This window comes from Syngnathus typhle, linkage group LG4, assembly GCF_033458585.1.
Source record: "Syngnathus typhle isolate RoL2023-S1 ecotype Sweden linkage group LG4, RoL_Styp_1.0, whole genome shotgun sequence".
NCBI lineage: Eukaryota > Metazoa > Chordata > Actinopteri > Syngnathiformes > Syngnathidae > Syngnathus > Syngnathus typhle.
In genome coordinates, this window is record NC_083741.1 from 4135714 (window position 1) to 4155037 (window position 19324).

Below are 19324 nucleotides of genomic sequence, written 5' to 3' on the forward strand. Positions count from 1 at the left end.
AAAACATTCCTACAGATTATCTCCACCTGCTGTCTGTCCCATTTGCTTAACTTGGAGTTAAACTCTAAAGATTGTGTTCGCTTCATTTTTTTTTTTTAAATCACTGTAGTAACAACAGCAAATGCAAACGCATTTCATCAAACTACTCAAATATTTGCTCGAGATCAGTGATTCCCAACTACTGTACAGTGAAACATTGGTGTGTCATAAAAAGATGTAACAAAAACCAAAAGTCAAACTCCACTTTGTTGAAATTCACTCATTGTCGATAATGGAACATGTCACCCGTGAGGGAACACTGTATACACCGCAAAATTTGGTTAAACTACAAATTGACGTGTGTTACTCCCTGACATAAGTATTTTGGCCTAGTTTACTATCGCTTCACCTCCATTTCTTTTTTTAATGCCATGAAATTTTTCAAACTTTTTATAAAATATAAGAATAGACACAAAATACATAGTGAGTGAGTGAGTGAGTGAGTGAGTGAGTGAGTGAGTGAGTGAGTGAGTGAGAGTGTGAGAGTGTGAGAGTGTGAGAGAGAAAGAAAGGAGGAAACACACACTCAAAGAAATAGGAAGCAAGGCAGGGATGGGGTGAAGCGAACTGGCCTCTATTATATTTTTAGAACATACCATTCTTACTAATATAATTAAAACATATTATTGATATAACATGTACGTATTATACATTATACTCTTATTGCTATTATCATTACAGAGGACAACACGATATTGTAAAGTCCCCCCCCATACTTTCTTCTCTGCCTCTCTTCATTGTCATTTATGCTGCAATTGTTGAAGGTTATTATGTGTTTAATTTATTTTTATGTTTATGTACTTATCTTTTACCTTATGCTTGCAATAAGTCTCCAGCACACGCTTACACTACACCCACACCACACATTCATATCATGGCTGCTTATTCGGAATGGTGAGGTGGAAAAGGAGAGTGTGTAGGATAAGGAGAGACAGAAAGGAAAGGATCCGCTGACTAAAAAGAGTGACATTTTATTGTGAAAATGGGTAGAAAGCCAAATGACGAGGGTGCTACAGAGGTGATGACAGGCCAGTAAAGAAAAAATATAAACGCTCGACATGTTTTAACAATGACAAAGCAATAAAACAGAAGAAATACACTATGTGGCTCAGACCATATCCAGGCAATCCATTTTATGATAGATGCTCCCTGTGGCCAGTGAAAATTCTCCTCAAATATAGAAATAAAACCGCATTAGATGATCGCGCCAAGTCTAAAAAACATCAAAACCGAACCCAACCAAGAGCAGCAAGCAGCAGAGGCACAGGCAAGCACAAGCAAAGCACACGCCACTCTCTAGGGACATTACATTGCTTCATTTGGTTATTCTTACGGACTGTGAATAATTACGTTACTTGTTTTTATTCCACATAAGCAAACAGAACATAAATGTTTATTCCACCTCCCCCCAATACTGCACCCCGGTGTCCACAACAAAAAACTGTTCAAAATGAACCAAAATAATAAAGGCCTGCTATCACTAAATAATGCAATTAACTAAACAAATAACTAGTAAGTGTCATTTTTACTAATTAGAGCTAAACAATTGCAGCGTCGAAAGGGGACTTTTATCTTGGGTTGGATGGGCAAAGGGCTCCATTGTTCATCCATCCATCCATCCATACATCTTCTTCCGCTTATCCGGGGTCGGGTCGCGGGGGCAGTAGCTTCAGGAGGGACTCCCAGACTTCCCTCTCCCCAGCCAGTTCATCTAGCTCATTCCAGGGGATCCCAAGGCGTTCCCAGGCCAGCTGAGGGACATAGTCTCTCCAGTGCGTCCTGGGTCGTCCCCGGGGTCTCCTATCGGTGGGACATGCCCGGAACACCTCCCCAGGGAGGCGTCCAGGAGGCATCCTGATGAAATGCCCGAGCCACCTTATCTGGCTCCTCTCAACGTGGAGGAGTAGCGACTCTACTCAGAGTCCCTCCCGGGTGACCGAACTTTTCACCCTATCTCTAAGGGAGAGCCCGGACATCCTGCGGAGAAAACTCATTTCGGCCGCTTGTATCCGGGATCTCGTTCTTCCGGTCACGACCCATAGCTCGTGACCATAGGTGAGGGTAGGAGCGTAAATCGACCGGTAAATTGAGAGCTTTGCCTTTTGGCTCAGCTCTCTCTTTACCACGACGGACCGGTACAGAGTCCGCATTACTGCCGACGCTGCACCGATCCGCCAGTCGATCTCGCGCTCCATCCTCCCCTCAATCGTGAACAAGACCCCAAGATACTTAAACTCCTCCACTCGGGGCAGGATCTCATCCCCGATCCGGAGAGGGCATTCCACCCTTTTCCGATCGAGGACCATGGACTCGGATTTGGAGGTGCTGACCCTCATCCCGATCGCTTCACACTCGGCTGCGAACCGCTCCAGTGAGAGCTGGAGATCACGGCCTAAAGAAGCCAAAAGCACCACGTCGTCTGCAAAAAGCAGAGACGCGATGCTGAGGTCCCCAAACAGGACACCCTCAACGCCTCCGCTGCGCCTAGAAATTCTGTCCATAAAAATTATGAACAGAATCGGTGACAAAGGGAGTCCAACCCTCACTGGGAACAAATCCGACTTACTGCCGGAAATGCAATACAGGGACCGAACCGCCCTTATCAGTTGGCTCGGTACCCCGTACTCCCGAAGCACCCCCCACAGAACCTCCCGTGGGACACGGTCGAACGCCTTCTCCAAGTCCACAAAACACACTGGTTGGGCGAACTCCCATGCACCCTTGAGGATCCTGCTGAGGGTGAAGAGCTGGTCCACTGTTCCACGGCCAGGACGAAAGCCACACTGTTCCTCCTGAATCCGAGGTTCGACCTCCCGACAGACCCTCCTCTCCAGCACCCCTGAATAGACCTTACCAGGGAGGCTGAGGAGTGTTATTCCCCTGTAATTGGAACACACCCTCCGGTCCCCCTTCTTAAAGAGGGGAACCACCACCCCAATCTGCCAATCCAGAGGCACTGTCCCCGATGTCCACACGATGTTGTAGAGACGTGTCAGCCATGACAGCCCTACAACATCCAGAGCCCTGAAGAAATCCGGGCGGATCTCATCCACCCCCGGGCCTTGCCACCGAGGAGTTTTTAAACTACCTCAGTGACTTCGACCCCAGAGATTGGAGAGTCCGCCTCAGAGTCCCCAGGCCCTGCTTCCGCAATGGAAGGCGTGTAGGTGGAATTGAGCAGGTCTTCGAAGTATTCTCTCCACAGACACACGACGTCCCTGTAAACAGTGGAGACGTTGCACTGCTTCCCCTCGCAGAGCGTTTGGGTCTGCCAGGTCGGACCGGCATCTTCCCCCACCATCTGAGCCAACCCACCACCAGGTGGTGATCAGTTGACAGCTCCGCCCCTCTCTTCGCCGGAGTGTCCAAAACATGCGGCCGCAAATCCGATGACACGACTACAAAGTCGATCATCGAACTGCGGCCTACGGTGTCCTGGTGCCAAGTGCACACATGGACACCCTTATGTTTGAACATGGTGTTCATTATAGAAAATCCGTGTCGAGCACAGAAGTCCAACAATAGAACACAGCTCGGGTTCAGATCAGCGGGGCCGTTCCTCCCAATCACGCCCTTCCAGGTCTCACTGTCATTGCCCACGTGAGCATTGAAGTCACCCAGTAGAACGATGGAGTCCCCAGAAGGAGCGCTCTCCAGCACTTCCTCCAGGGACTCCAAGAAGGGTGGGTACTCTGAGCTGCCGTTTGGTGCATAGACACAAACAACAGTCAGGACCCGTCCCCCCACCCAAAGGCGGAGGGGGGCTACCCTCTCGTTCACCGGGGTGAACCCCAATGTGCAGGCGCCCAGCTGGGGGGCAATAATTATACCCACACCTGCTCGACGCCTCTCACCGTGGGCAACTCCAGAGTGGAAGAGAGTCCAGCCCCACTCGAGAGGGCTTGTACCGGAACCCAAACAGTGCGTGGAGGCATGTCCGACTATATCTAGTCGGAACTTTTCTGCCTCACACACCAGCTCGGGCTCCTTTCCAGCCAGAGAGGTGACATTCCATGTCCCAAGAGCCAGCATCTGCAGCCGGGGATCAGACCGCCAAGGTCCCTGCCTTTGGCCGCCGCCCAGCTCGCACTGCACCCAACCCTTTTGGCCCCTCCCACAGGTGGTGCGCCCATGGGAAGGGGGACCCACGTTTCCTTTTCGGGCTGTGCCCGGCCGGGCCGCATGGGCGAAGGGCCGGCCACCAGACGCTCGCCTTCAAGCCCCGCCTCCAGCCTGGTGACCCGCGTCCGGGCGAGGGAAAACGAGATCCATATATTTTGTTCATCATAAGGGGCTCGTGTGAGCCGTGCTTTGTCTGGCCCCTCACCTAGGACCCGTTTGCCATGGGTGACCCTACCAGGGGCATGAAGCCCCAGACAACATGGCTCCTAGGATCATAGGGGCACGCAAACCCCTCCACCACAATAAGGTGACGACTCACGGAGGGGGGGCTCCAATGTTTACAAACAAAAAGGTCAATTCAATGGTTAAAATCTACAGGATTTTTGTCAGACCCAGGTTACCTAAATACTGGTGACATATACAGATAATCTAGGAGAAAAGAAAGAGCTGTATGAACAAATGACATAAATTATTATGAGAATCAGAGAATCATAGTAAATAATAATACAAATATTGAATTGAATATTAATAAATAATAACAATAACTGGAAAAAGAAGAGTAGACAAGAATAATAATCATAATCATGATAAATTGTTATTATTTCTGTTGGAGCCAATTTAGTTTCCTTAGCTTAAATTCTTACCGTTTTTTCCGTGTATAATGCGCAAAATGTAACTAATTTATTGTCCTAAAATCTGGGGTGCGCATTATACATGGGTACAATTTTTTTCATGTTTTTTGTTTTTTTGACACGTCAGCTATATAAAAAGCGAGAGTTGTTTTCTTCCTATTAGTTTCAATTCACAGTTTAATTAGCAGTTTCAATCAGCAAATAACAAAATGCGTATTACAGGTAATATTTTATTTCACAACACTTTGCCTTGTTCCTTTCGTCTCTGCTGTTCACTTCAAACACGCTCCATACGAACACAATGCTCTCGTATTAGACGCTTGCTCGATCACCTGCTCGTTTGCTGTCACAATGTACCCTACACAAATCCGAAATATTTGTTGCGGCTCCGAGTCACAACGAGGGGGAGGTTTTGGTTTCCAAAGGTGTTTTTATTCCTCTTCAACTTCTCTCCCATACAGAGCCGCCTTTTTCACGTCCGCACGTCACTTTCCTCTCTTTTCATTTTAACCTAACTGATCGCGGTGGTGCCTTTATGGGCAGTCGGAGAAATCAACGCCAACAAAAAAAATACATCCAGCCTAGTTAAGAAATCACCAGAAAGATCACCATGACAATTGTGAATAATAAATAAATAATTATTATATATATTATATATATTATTATTATAATAATAAATAATGGTGATAAATAACTGGAACATCACTGAGAGTCTCACATGTCTCACATCATTATCATGGGTACAGGCTTTTTTCCACCATCAACATACCATTTTTACGGTGCGTATTATACATGGGGGCGCATTATACATGAAAAAAAACTGTATTTTTGTTTAAGATTCGCTGGCCTTGGGTCATGGACTTTTATTTGACAAAGCCTTTGGTCACCTGATCAGTCACCTGATCAGGGAAATAGGCTGCTCCCACTTGGTAGTCAGTCTCAGTTAGACAAAGAAGGAAGATAGTAGTGACAGTTTTTTACCGCTAAAAAGGCCGCTTCAAGCTACTTTAAGTCTGCTCCAAGCTTGTAATTTTTGGAACTTGAAACTTGAAATTTAGAAAACAAACTTTAGTTTACTTCTTTGAACCCTTTATGTTGAAACCTTAGTTGAATTACAAACAATTTGGATTTGTACCTGTGTGCCACCTGTTTGCCTGCCTGCCATTGCCTCTCTCCCTCGGCCTGCATGCCTACCTGCCATTGCCTCAATTGCTCAAATTCTGGGCCAAACGGGAGTTCCTTCAGCAAAGCCTGTTAGGGTTTATAGATTAGTTTGATGTAGGAATGTAACCTGTAATAGCCGAACTTGTCCTGTCTCAACAAAGTAGTAAAACAAAGTGCTAAGATCACTTGAATTGATTGACCAGCTGCAGAGAAAGAAATCCAAGTAGTTCTGTTTACATAACATCGTAAAACACCCCTGTTCTGATTTGACCAGAGGCCAGGGGTTCACCAAACCTGTCCACTCTCACCCCCACCCTGCTTGTTCTCAATAAATATGCTCTTGCAAGAGACCAAAGGCAGACTTTGTTCGAACATCGCTGTATGGACAGTGACGAACAATTTCTCCACTCGCAAGTGCTCAAAGGGCATACTGTCTCCCGTGTGGTTCTTGCAAATAAGTTGGAGTTAGCACCACTCTAACATTTTGGTGCTGTGACCCGGATTCCAACATACCCAGTGCTGACCGACGTAGGACGACGTGCTGCACACCGTCGACGGGCTAGCGTCCATTAGCCGGACCTGGTAAAGAAAGACCTGGGAAGGAAATTCTTCACTGGGCCAGCATCTTAGGTCTGCCTTCGTCTGACAGCGGCAGATTGACGGGATTTGGCAGTTCAACGAACCGGGGGACAAGTAAGTAAATGCCCTAAAGTTATGCGTAAAAAGTAAAAGTGCACAAGATACGGCTTTGGTTTGTCCTAGCTATGAGATACCTTTGGTTTGTCCGAGCCATGCAATATGGCTTTGGTTTTGTCAGGCTATGAGATACGGCTTTGGTTTTTCCAAGCCAAGAAACAGCTTGGGTTCTAGTCCCAGTGAAAGGAACGGGCTAAGAAAAACAGCTTCTTTTTCTTAATCGAAGAAGGGCGTATATTCATTTTTTGTCAGTTTTTTCATGCCTTTTGGGAGGGTTTTACACCCGTCCTGAATAGGCCTAAAAGTTTTTTTAAAAAGCGCTAGAGTTTGTGTGGTTGAGTGTGTCTGGTAGGATAAGTTGACTAAAAAGCAGTTCTAGCATTAATCTATGGTAATAGACTTAGACATAGACAAACTTTATTGTCATTTTGTCTGCACAGGGTACATACAAAACAAAATTACGTTGCATACAGCTTACAACAATGGAGTGATTGTTAGAAAAATGTATATATATGTTATCATGCGTTCTCTAATCAATGCCTTACTGCAGTGCTTCTCAAATAGTGGGGCGCGCCCCCCTTGGGGGGCGCGGTGCTATTCCTGGGGGGGCGCGTGTGACCCTGGGGAACAGGCTTTTTTTTTGGCAGTACTAGAATAAAGTGTAATTGCGCGTTTACTACAGCAGGGGGCAGTGGCGCTCTCATTGTTACTTCTGTCACGTTTGCGACAGTGCAACATTTTACGACTTACAAGACAAGTTAGGATAGTCACGGTGGGGAGGGGGGGCGCGAATAGTTTTCTTCTTGCTAGGGGGGGGCGTAACAGAAAATAATTGAGAAGCACTGCCTTACTGCAATATTACTGCAATATATGCTTGCTGTTTGGCCTTGCTGTTTTTATGATGTACCACAGAAGGACAGTTCCTTTCTAACAAAGACCACTTTGTTAGACAACATGCCTCATTGCTGTCCTGCACCCCAGATGAACCTCCAAGTGACCATTAAAGTCAGGGTTTCCCAACTATCTTGATCGTAGGATTAGGTTGGAATGTATATAACCAGTAATAAATAACTTAGCTTGTTGCATCCTACACAATGTCGTAAAACTTCCCTTGCTATGTTTTAACTAGAGGTCAAAGGTTTTTTCTCCTGTATCCAGTCCACTCAAACTCCTCTTCCCAGATGTTCTTATCAGTATATAAACACCTAGTGATTTTTGCTTACGAGACAAAGCCCACATGCTTTCCTCCCCCCTTTAGTGGTTATGTCTCACACTGTGGGTAGGGCAAATCCAAATAAAAAGAGCGGGAGTGCCTACAGATATTCAGTGTGTAGAGATTGTATCAAGCTATCTGTACTGCTGCACTCCTCGCGAGAAAAGACTTAATATTCTGTCTCACTTGTGGTTTGTTTGCTGTTGCTCTTCTATTCACTTATTCAGTCAGCGAAATAAACCTGACAGAAATTGGGGGCTCGTTCCGGGATCTCAACACGCCCTGAACGGTTCCAGCGGGCTCTTCGACGCAGGTGACAATCCTCGGCCGAGGTAAACAAAAGCCCTTTGACGGGACTGTCTCGATCAGTCCGGCTGGACACCGAGATCTTCCGAGGAAGAGAATCAGCAGACCGTGAGTAGGAATATTAATTCTACTAAATAGAAACAGTTAAATTCTGCAGGGGCGGATGTGGAGCCCCCTAGCTTTCAAGCTAGTTAAATTCCGCAGCAGGAGGGGCGTACTCCTCTGTTATTAAAAAAAAAAAAAAAACTTGAGAATTCTAGACCCTATCAAGTACAATTAGAAACAGTTAAATTCCGCAGGGGCGGATGTGGAGCCCCCTAACGTTTAATCTTAGTTAAATTCCGCAGCAGGAGGGGCGGACTCCTCTGTTATTAAAAGACGCGCGTGGTATGCTTGTGAACGGTTTGACTGAGAGTGATCTCATTTGAGCGCTCCTCTATATAAACACACAGGATTGTAAACGGTAGCTTTGTGTGGGTGCAGAGGCAACAACTCTTTCGGGTGAGGTGAAAGGAGACTTACCACACATCGAATTTTTAACCACTGTCCTGTGAATAAAGTTGGTTTTAGGACACTCTAGGTGCCATTCAAACTACCAACTCCGAAATTTAGAAAAATAAACCATAGGAAACTTAATAAGCGAAAGTCCCTACCCCGACATGAACTAAAATGCAAAGATTGGAAAATAATTGAAAGGCAGGATCCCAACCGATTAAAAAAAGATTTCGATAAATGGGTTAAAAAATATAAATTTGAGGGAGAACTAGAAGCAGTACAAAAACGAAAACAAATGAAAGCTTCAAAACACACTTTTCTGGTAGACCAGGATAGTGACACTTTTTACCAAAATGCAGGCAGAGGACAGAAAGGCCAGAGAGGGCGAGCAATGTCTAAAGGAGGCTTTAGAGGCCGAGGAAGAGGAGTTGTGCAACCTCCAATAAAATGCTGGAATTGCGGAGAAAACGGTCACATGGCACGTGACTGCACAAATTAACAGAAACACTATGACTAGGCCAAAATCAAATCAGATCAGGTTTCCATGTAATGAAGTGGGAACCTGGCTGCCAAAATTAAGGAGAAATTAGCTTAAATATAAGGAGATATTTATGTTAAAAGGATAAAGTAAGATAAAGAAACATTGAAGTTAAAATTTGCTAAATAAATAGAAAAGAATTACAAATAGCTTCTAAAAGTGAAATAGAGAATAAATAAGAAAAGTGACACGAACAAAAAGGTGTGTTAGTGGGATCGATGTGTGTTCTATATGCTGTGCGTCATCCTTTTGTGCTGGTGTGTGTGTGCGTGTGCGCGCAGAGGATCCTCATGAATGGGGGTGTGTATGAGTGCGAGTGAGATGTGTGTCCTATGGAAGAAATCAGTAATGGAGAATGTTCTGGAGGCTGTTGAGCAATAATAGGGAAATTGAAAAGTGGACGATGATGTGTTTAGGTTGGTTGGAGAAACTAAGATGAGCAGTGTGTGGAAGTAGAGAAAATAAGACGCGCGTGGCAGGAAGTGACTAGAATGGTGGCTTGATAGGACGAGAATAAGAGACAGCAAATGTTGTGTAGAAGACTGAAAGATGTTGAAGGTGAACATGATGAAGGGGGCAACGGCAAAGTTGGCCTGCCCTTTGAGAAGGTGAAACTGATAAGCGTGCCTGCGCTCGCGCGTTGTCGCGGGGCCATTGCTATGCTCGTGTGAGCGGTGGGCCGGCATCATGGTTGTTGCAGGAAATGGTCAGCCTGTGACCAATCAACATTGATGCTGCGCCCCCACCCCTCGCACGAGGGGTGCTGTGGCTGCAGGCGAAGCAGGGAAAGTGTGAGTTTCTCAGAGAATGTTTGAATATTTGAAGCAGGGTGATGCTTGAGGAAGATGTGACAATATTTGCATGAAGGATAAAAGGCACTGATGAGAAAACAAAAGTATAACCAAAACGTCAAAATAGAGGATGACGTTTGCGCAGCGTTGTTTGTTTGTTTGTATTGTTTGTGAGCTGTGTCTCTGCTGTAAGTTTTTGTGTTGTCTGTGTGCTGTCAGTGTTATGTGTTAAAATTGGCTAATGTAGGTGCACAAAAGAATTTGCTAGATTGTAGTCTATATGATTTGCACCGCAAAACAAAAGCAATTTTGTGAAAATAAGAAGAAAGAAAGGCAAGCAATATTTTTTGTGGGCAGAAACTGGTCCACACTGCATTAATGCCTAGCCCTGATGAAACAAAATTTGAAAGATGGAAAGAACTTGCTTTCTGGAATTGGATGAAGCAAAATTATTAAATAACATTTCAAAGCTAAATTTAGAAGAAATAGTCGATTGGTTGTGTCAAGACTACACAAGTTTTTACATTTGAGAATAAGAGAGTGATTGAGTTAGTTAAAGTTAAGAAACAACAACAATTGACTATTATATTAATTTACTGGCGGTTACTTTGTTGTTTTTTATCTTTATCTTGATTGGTTTGACACCTGGAGGGAGGAAAGGTTAGGATGTGGAACACGGGTTGAGACAACCAGTTACACACGCAAAACATGTGTGCACTGGGACACTGAGAAGCATTTTGTAAGGTGTGTCAAATTAAATGAAGATGAAATCATATGTAGTAATACAACACTTTACTACATATGGATTCTCTAAATCGTACAATTGAGTAAAATAAAACATACTTTTTGATTTTTGTTCAAATTACTAAGATTCTTGTGATAAACGATGAGAAACTAATTGAAAAAAAAAACTAGAAGAAACTACAACTAAGCTAGTTGTGGAAGCAGTCCAATTGCCACGACAAATAGCTATATGCACGTGTGCAGGGCACGCACGAGACTGATAAGGTGTCAAGAGGTAACAAGCTTGCAGATGGAACCGCATAGCTGCGGTGCAAAAGACGCTTCAAATTTTATACACGCAAGAAGCGGATTGAATTACTGGAGTTTTTTTTGTTTGAAGATGTGCAGCAACAAAGTCCATAGACTGAAACTCAATTATGGACGAAAAGTGGGGCATGAGTGGAGAATGGTGTCTATAAATGACCAGAAGACTGACCTATCCTACAAAAAACCTATACAAATGGGCGGCAATAGTGAGCCATGGTTGTATGTCACATGGCTCAAGAGGAGGGATAGTAGGGCAGGTCAGTCAGCTTTATACAACATACGCATTTTATTCATATTCAAAACATTTTCAAAAAAAATAAATAAATAAATAAAATAAAACAATAAAAAAATTGTAGAGCTTGTTTAACATGTGCTAAACACAATCCACAGGGTTATAATGCCTGGTCATAATAGATGCATTCTCAAAATGGTTTGATTTGGTTTAAACAAAAACACTGAATGCCTTAACAGTGGCAAAAACGTTATGTAAAAAATAATAATAATAATAATACCGAGATATGGGATTTTGAAAATTAATTCTCGTGACAGAACTGGTATAAAGTGTGAAAATGTGCATGGGAAAAATGGAAGATCATGGACAAAATGTTTAGACCTGGTCAAACTGTACATAAATATTACAAGTACTGTGGGTTTAACCCCGTATGAAAAATTGTTTGGGCGACAATATAGATTACCATGTTTTAAAACCAAGTGGGAAACTAAGGATGATTTAAATTTGGCATTTACATTTTATATTTATAATTAATATTTTAAAGGCAAAAAGAACAAAGCACGTTCTCATTAAGAGCAGTGAAAACAAAACACTGGTGTTCTTCCAAGGGGGAAGGGCCACATTGAATATTGATAATTACGTCAACTGCCATTGAAATAGCAGAAAGGTCAGTTGAGGTGGTCCTAGCGAATTAAAAAAGGGTAATTTCTTTTGAGGCAACGTTCAATCGGGAAAAAGTGACCCAAAGGGAGCCTTACCTCTTAGAGAAATGCCGGGAACAAGAAAATGGAACAATGACGTTATTGCATGTAAGGTGGCTATCTTTGTTGCCACTTTGTTAACTTCAGCAATATGGTATTTGTGGGAACTAAGTCATTTTTTTTTAATTATGCTGGATTGTAGCAATTTAAAAGATCAATTTGACCTTTGCAGGATGATCTGCTGTGTCAGATCTGGACTGCCATGAGAGTATGATGTTTATATGTATACTTTGTCAACAACCGCTGTAGATGTTAAAGAATGGGATGAATATATCTAAGGTGAATGTGGATAATTTGTTTCAGGTAACTATAAGAGTAACTGAAAAATGAAACAATTGATTGCTAATGGCAAAACAAGCTGTAAAGACAATTGAATATGTCATGTGTATGGGTTTGCGACCATTGCTTTATGTTCTACCGTCACCATTGATCAAAAATCGTGTGAAGTCTATCACGTCGATTGGATTGTAAGATGTGTGACAGAGCATTCTATATAGTAATATCCATTGAAGAAAGAAAAAAGAAGCCATTGCTTTCAGAGAATGTAGTCAAGCTAAATTGTATATGTATCAACATCCCAAGATCTGAAGAAAGAAAAGAAAAAAAAAGCTGGTAAAAACCAAAATATCTTTGAATTTGACAGCCGACGATGATCTGACCGAAATTGATGCAATTGGTGTTCCCGGAGGAGTGCCGGATAAGTGTAAGCTGGTGAATCAGAGAGCTGGTTTTGAATCCACCCTGTGTTGGTGGTGTACTCTTAACAAAAATGTTGACAGGATCAACTACATCCATTACAACGTGCAGAGGCTTGGAAATTGGACCGAGGCGGGTTTCAGGGCGGTCCACTCCCAACTGGCCGCGACTTCCCTCATGGCTTTCCAGAACCGAATGGCCCTTGACATGCTACTCTCAAAAGAGGGTGGTGTCTGCGCCATGTTTGGTGAGCAATGCTGCACATTTATTCCAAATGGTACTGCCGCTAATGGAAGCCTGTCCCAGGCCCTTGAGGGCCTGAGGACCTTGAATGGGAAAATGAAGGAACACAGTGGAGTGAACACGGAGGTTTCGAACGACTGGCTAAACGTGTTCGGAAAGTACCGTACCCTGGTGTCCTCGGTCCTAGTCTCCCTTGCCGTTTTTTCTGCTGTTTTGACCTTGTGTGGATGTTGTTGTATTCCGTGTCTACGGTCTCTAATTAACAGGTTAATTACAACTGCTATCTCTCCAGCAGCTGAGACTTCTCCGTTGCTCCAAGGGGAAGACTTTGCAACTGACGAGGGTTGTCGCTCTGGCGATGGCCCCATCTGTGAAGCTCCTGTGGTAAACCTGTCCGATTTGTTTCCCGACTCTGACATTGATTATTAAGGTTCGATCTCCTCCCGGGTTTAAATTTGTTCTTATGAATTGTGATCCTACGGCTGAAAATCTTTTTGAAATGGCCGCTTTTAGGTGATAAGATGGTCTCTGAGAACTTATGATAAACAGGAGGGAATTGTTAGAAAAATGTATATATATGTTATCATGCGTTCTCTAATCAATGCCTTACTGCAATATTACTGCAATATATGCTTGCTGTTTGGCCTTGCTGTTTTTATGATGTACCACAGAAGGACAGTTCCTTTCTAACAAAGACCACTTTGTTAGACAATATGCCTCATTGCTGTCCTGCACCCCAGATGAACCTCCAAGTGACCATTAAAGTCAGGGTTTTCCAACTATCTTGATCGTAGGATTAGGTTGGAATGTATATAACCAGTAATAAATAACTTAGCTTGTTGCATCCTACACAATGTCGTAAAACTTCCCTTGCTATGTTTTAACTAGAGGTCAAAGGTTTTTTCTCCTGTATCCAGTCCACTCAAACTCCTCTTCCCAGATGTTCTTATCAGTATGTAAACACCTAGTGATCTTTGCTTACAAGACAAAGCCCACATGCTTTCCTCCCCCTTTAGTGGTTATGTCTCACACTGTGGGTAGGGCAAATCCAAATAAAAAGAGCGGGAGTGCCTACAGATATTCAGTGTGTAGAGATTGTATCAAACTATCTGTACTGCACTCCTCGCGAGAAAAGACTTAATATTCTGTCTCACTTGTGGTTTGTTTGCTGTTGCTCTTCTATTCACTTATTCAGTCAGCGAAATAAACCTGTCAGTGATATTGCGGTTGAATAAAAGTAGAATTCTATTTAAAAATATAAGATAAGAAAAGATAAGTATAAAGTGCAGCAGTGATAAAGTATGTAATAGTGCAGGAAACAAAACAGTATTTAAAAAGTGTGCAGAGGAATGCTAAAACCAGGTTGCGTACTTTTAAATTTACATGGATTATAAAAGTTTAGCAAGGTTGGCAGTGCGAGATAGTGGTTTGTAGTATCATAATCTACAGATTCTGTGTATGTGTGATGCAGAGTCCAGTTTAGAGTTCAACAGATTGAATGTTCAACAGTCGGATGACAGCAGAGAAAAAGCTGTTGCAGAACCTGGTGGACCAGCGGAAGCTGCGAAACCTCTTCCCAGAGGGCAGCAGGGAGAACAGTCCATGATGGGGGTGTGATGGGTCACTGATGATGTTACGGGCTCGGGACACGCAGCGCTGAGATGAAATGTCCTGAATGGAGGGAAGAGGAGCCCCGATGATCCTCTCTGCTGTCCTCACCACTCTCCTCACGTTCTTCCAATCGGAGGCGCTGCAACCTCCACACCACACAGAGAGACAGCTTGTCAGAATGCTCTCTATGGTGCTTCTGTAGAACGTCCTCATGATGGGTGGGGGCAGGTGGGCTCTCCTCATCCTCCGCAGGAAGTACAAGCGCTTCTGTGCCCTCTTGGCCGTGGTGTTCACAGTCCAGGTGAGGTCGTCTGTGATGTGGTTCCCCAGGAATTTGGTGCTGCTGACCACCTCCACAGCTGAGCTGTTGATGATCAGTGGAGCGTGGTGAGGCTGGTTTTTCCTGAAGTCGACGATGATCTCCTTCGTCTTCTCCACATTCAGGATCAGGCTGTTGTCTCTGCATCAGCCCACCAACTGCTTCACCTCCTCTCTGTAGTCCAGGTCGTTGTTGTCTCTGATGAGGCCCACCACCGTTGTGTTGTCTGCGAACTTCACGATGTGATTGGTGGTGAACCTGGGGACGCAGTCGTACGTCATCAGGGTGAACAGCAGAGGGCTCAGGACGCAGCCCTGAGGGGAGCCTGTGCTGAGGGTGATGACATCAGAGGTGTTCTGTCCGACCCGGACTGACTGAGGTCTGTTGGTGAGGAAGTCTAACAGCCAGTTCCAAAGGGGGGTGCTGAAGCCCAGGTGTTCCAGTTTTCCACCAGATGTTGTGGGATGATGGTGTTAAACGCAGAACTGAAGTACAGGAACAGCATCCGCACATGGGTGTTCTTCTCCTCCGGGTGAGCCAGGCTCAGGTGAAAAACCGAGGAGATGGCATCTTCACACTTTGCCTTGTTCCTTTCTTCTCTGCTGTTCACTTCAAACACGCTCCATGCGACCGCAATGCTCTCGTATCAGACGCTTGCTCGATCACCTGCTCGTTTGCTGTCCCGTGCGCGCACGGAGCGCGGTGGTGCGTTTATGGGCAGTCGGAGAAATCAACGCCAACAAAAAAAATTACATCCAGCCTAGTTAAGACCATACCAAAGACTATAAAAATGGGACCCATTGCCTCCCTGCGTGTGTGACAATCATTGGGACTTGAAAAAAAAAAAATTAAAAAAAATTTTTTTTTAATTTTTTTGTACCCATGTATAATGCGCACCCCAGATTTTAGGACAATAAATTAGTTAAATTTTGCGCACTATACACGGAAAAAAACGGTATTTTACAGGTAGTCGTGTTTTTTTCCCCGTATTCATATTTCTTTAACAGAGTAATCCCAAGGTCTACAATGGGTGGTGCCTGGTGTACATCGAGTTCATCTTTGTAGAAGCTGTTGGCGACACGCACAGAGGCCACGGATGATGAAATAAGGACTGCAATGCTTTAAGATTAAAACGGGCTCCAGCGCTGAGTAGCAAAGGGGGCTATCAAAGGCCCACAAGAGACAGATTTTTATATTGTTGTGTTTCGCCGAGATGATTGTTTTGTTTGATATGTCCTACATAAAATATGTATACCTTTACGTATATTGTAACGTAGTAGTTCTATTAAATAGCCCCCATTTTTTAATACTGTCTAGTTTTACATTTTCGGTGGTGCACTGGGTAGCATGTCCGCCTCACAGTTAGGAGGGTGTGGGTTCGATTCCACCTCCGGCCCTCCCTGTGTGGAGTTTGCATGATCTCCCCGTGGCCGCGTGGGTTTTCTCCGGTTTCCTCCCACATCCCCAAAACATGCTTGACAGGCCGATTGAGCACTCCAAATTGTCCCTATGTGTGCGTGCGGATGGTTGTTCGTCTCTGTGTGCCCTGCGATTGGCTGGCAACCGGTTCAGGATGTTCCTCGCCTACTGCCCGATGACTGCTGGGATAGGCTCCAGCACGCCCGCGACTCCGGTGGGGACAAAGTGGTACAGAAAATGGATGGCTGGATGGATTCAGAAACATTGCACATTTATATTTGTGATGGTTGGATAATGTTTGAAACAATTTTATTTAGGTTCAATTATCGTTTTGGTTAATTTTAACATCAAAAGGTGTATTTATTGGCAGGTAACCTAAGTATAAAAAATGTAAACTTTCCCACCGTGTACCTTCATGAATCAAATGCATTTTCACAACATCCTGGAACTACACAAAGGTAAGGATCACAGGTTAAATGTATTGAAGAGAACCTCAATGTTGAATAGATTAGTCGCGCTAATAGCTATCAGCTATCATTCGAACGTCTACTCAATGAATGTCTAAAAAAAAAAAACGTTCACATTTAGACGTCTAATAGACGTCTATCCCGTAGACGTCTATAGCATAGACGTCTATATCTGTTACACTTTTAGACCATTTTTAGACGTGTTTTAGAAGAGACGTCTGGTTAGCATATATATGTCTAATAGACGTCAAAATGCTCGCAGGGATACTTTAAACATTTAACACATTGTGTTCCCCAAGAATAATACAACACCTTCGAAGCCATTCATCTGATACAACTACTCAAAATACACCCACAAGAAGTCAAAACAGAGCGCACAGCTCTAAAATCAGCAGAAAGACTGACGCTAATGCTATGAAAATGAGGGCCTCAGACACGCAATGATATGAAAGTGAAATACAGTATTTTGTGTCATCCCAAGTTGATTACTTTACCATGTCTGTCGTTTCCATAGATTTAAGGAACTGAACTATAAACGTAACTTAAATGTTTCGGCAAATCCCTTTCTATACTGACACAAGATTTCTGAAAAACTCCTCCTTGAACAAGCAGGACTTTGCCCTCAGATGTGGGAACACTGCTTGAAAAATGAAATTTAACCAGGCACTTCTTTGAGGTTCTAATGCTGGTGTTAGTGCAATGAGTTGTGTGACTTGATGCATCTAACAACGGAACATTTTGATTGCTCCACTTCGGTATCCTTGAGTTGTTTGGACTACAAAAGTTTCCGCGTAATAAAGTTGGCGTATTTGCGAAACCGTTTGTCCAAACCCATTACCTTGTTTGGTGATCCTGCCTCAAAGGATGAGACGTAATAGATAAAAATACGTAATAGAAAAGGGAGTAAAAAATACCCCCCTCACACTTCATAAAAAAATCACTGTAACACCTAGAGCCACCTTTACACTTTTCTACAATCTTGGGGACTCCAAGTGCACAATAAAATGAATATAAAAGCAAAAAAATGTGGATTTTCCATGATAAGTCTCAAAAAACAGAAAAGAAAAGAGACATTTACAGCAGAAATGGTTGGCAAGTGGGTGGATGGAAGGATCGATAAATGGGTGGGTGAATGGAAGGATGGATCGATTCCAAGGGTACTCAAACTTTTTCAGCTTACGAGCTACTTTTAAAATGACCAAGTCACAAAGATCTACCCACTACAATAAATAAAATAAATAAATGAATAAATAAATAAATAATATAGTGCATGTTTTTTTGTAACGCACTTAGAAAATGACATTGTGAGAAAAAAGTCCAACTCCCATTCCATATGAAAGTGATAAGTTTTTGCCTTCTTACTTGGTCCAGCAACCCCACTCATTTTTGATGGTCATAAACTTTCTTTTGTTTAAAAGAAAAAAGCGAGTGCGTGCGTTGATTGGCTTATAAACTTTGGCGGTTTGTGTGTGCGCGGCCGTTAAACATGCTGCGGTGAGGGGTTGAAGTCACTGTCTATTGCGCATGTGCGGTTCACTGTGATTGCCTCCCGACAGGCCTATGTCAATCAAGCGATGGGCTGCAATTTGTTTGTTTTTTTGAACCTCATGCGATCAACCAGTAGTAGCTTGGCGATCGACTTGTCGATCGCGATCGACGTATTGAGCACCCCTGGATTAGACGGATGGACAGACTAGAGCAGGGTTCTCAAACTCATGGGGGCTGCTTGAGATAGAATCTGGGCATGTCTGGGCTGCATTAAGTATCAACAAACAGGCTCAAGTATTTAAAAATGAATACTTTTTCACAATCACTTTTCCAGTTCACACAATCTTTAAGTTATTCTTTTATTTGTCCCACATGAGAAAATACCAGTATACAGCAACTATAATTTAAGAAAATTAAAAACAAACAGTTCAGAACAACAACAGTTCTTCAGAAGGTAGGGTGACCCACACCTCTCTCATCCTCCTGGAATTTTGCATACTCAGTGTCAAACTCATTTTTGTTGCGGGCCGCATCGTCTTCAGTTTCCTTCGGAGGGCCATTATGACTGTCAACCCAAATAAATCTATGAACGCCTCTTTATATACGGTATGGACGACACAACAAATCGATGAATAACTAATTTTCAAATCTGAAATAAGTAAAAAATATTCTAATATTTTGAAAAGATAAATGGTTAAAAAATGGTAGCAATATCTATTTTTCAAAAGTGAAGACAATTTGCAATTTTAAGCACTGACATGAATTTGATATGTCTTCGCGGGCCACATAAAAGGATGTGGCGGGCCGTATCTGGCCCCCGGGCCTTGGGTTTGACACCTAGGCGAGTCTACAGCATGTCTAGTTGAGTAATAACATCTGATTTCTTGACCAACACAAGAAATGTAGTCATTCAAGACATGTTGGCGTCAAGCTATTTCTAACAGGGCTGTGGACTCGGTTTGGACTCGGGGACTCGGACTCGGTCGGACTCGGTCATTTTTGCCGGACTCGGACTCAGTGCTGATTTTGACCGAGTCCACCG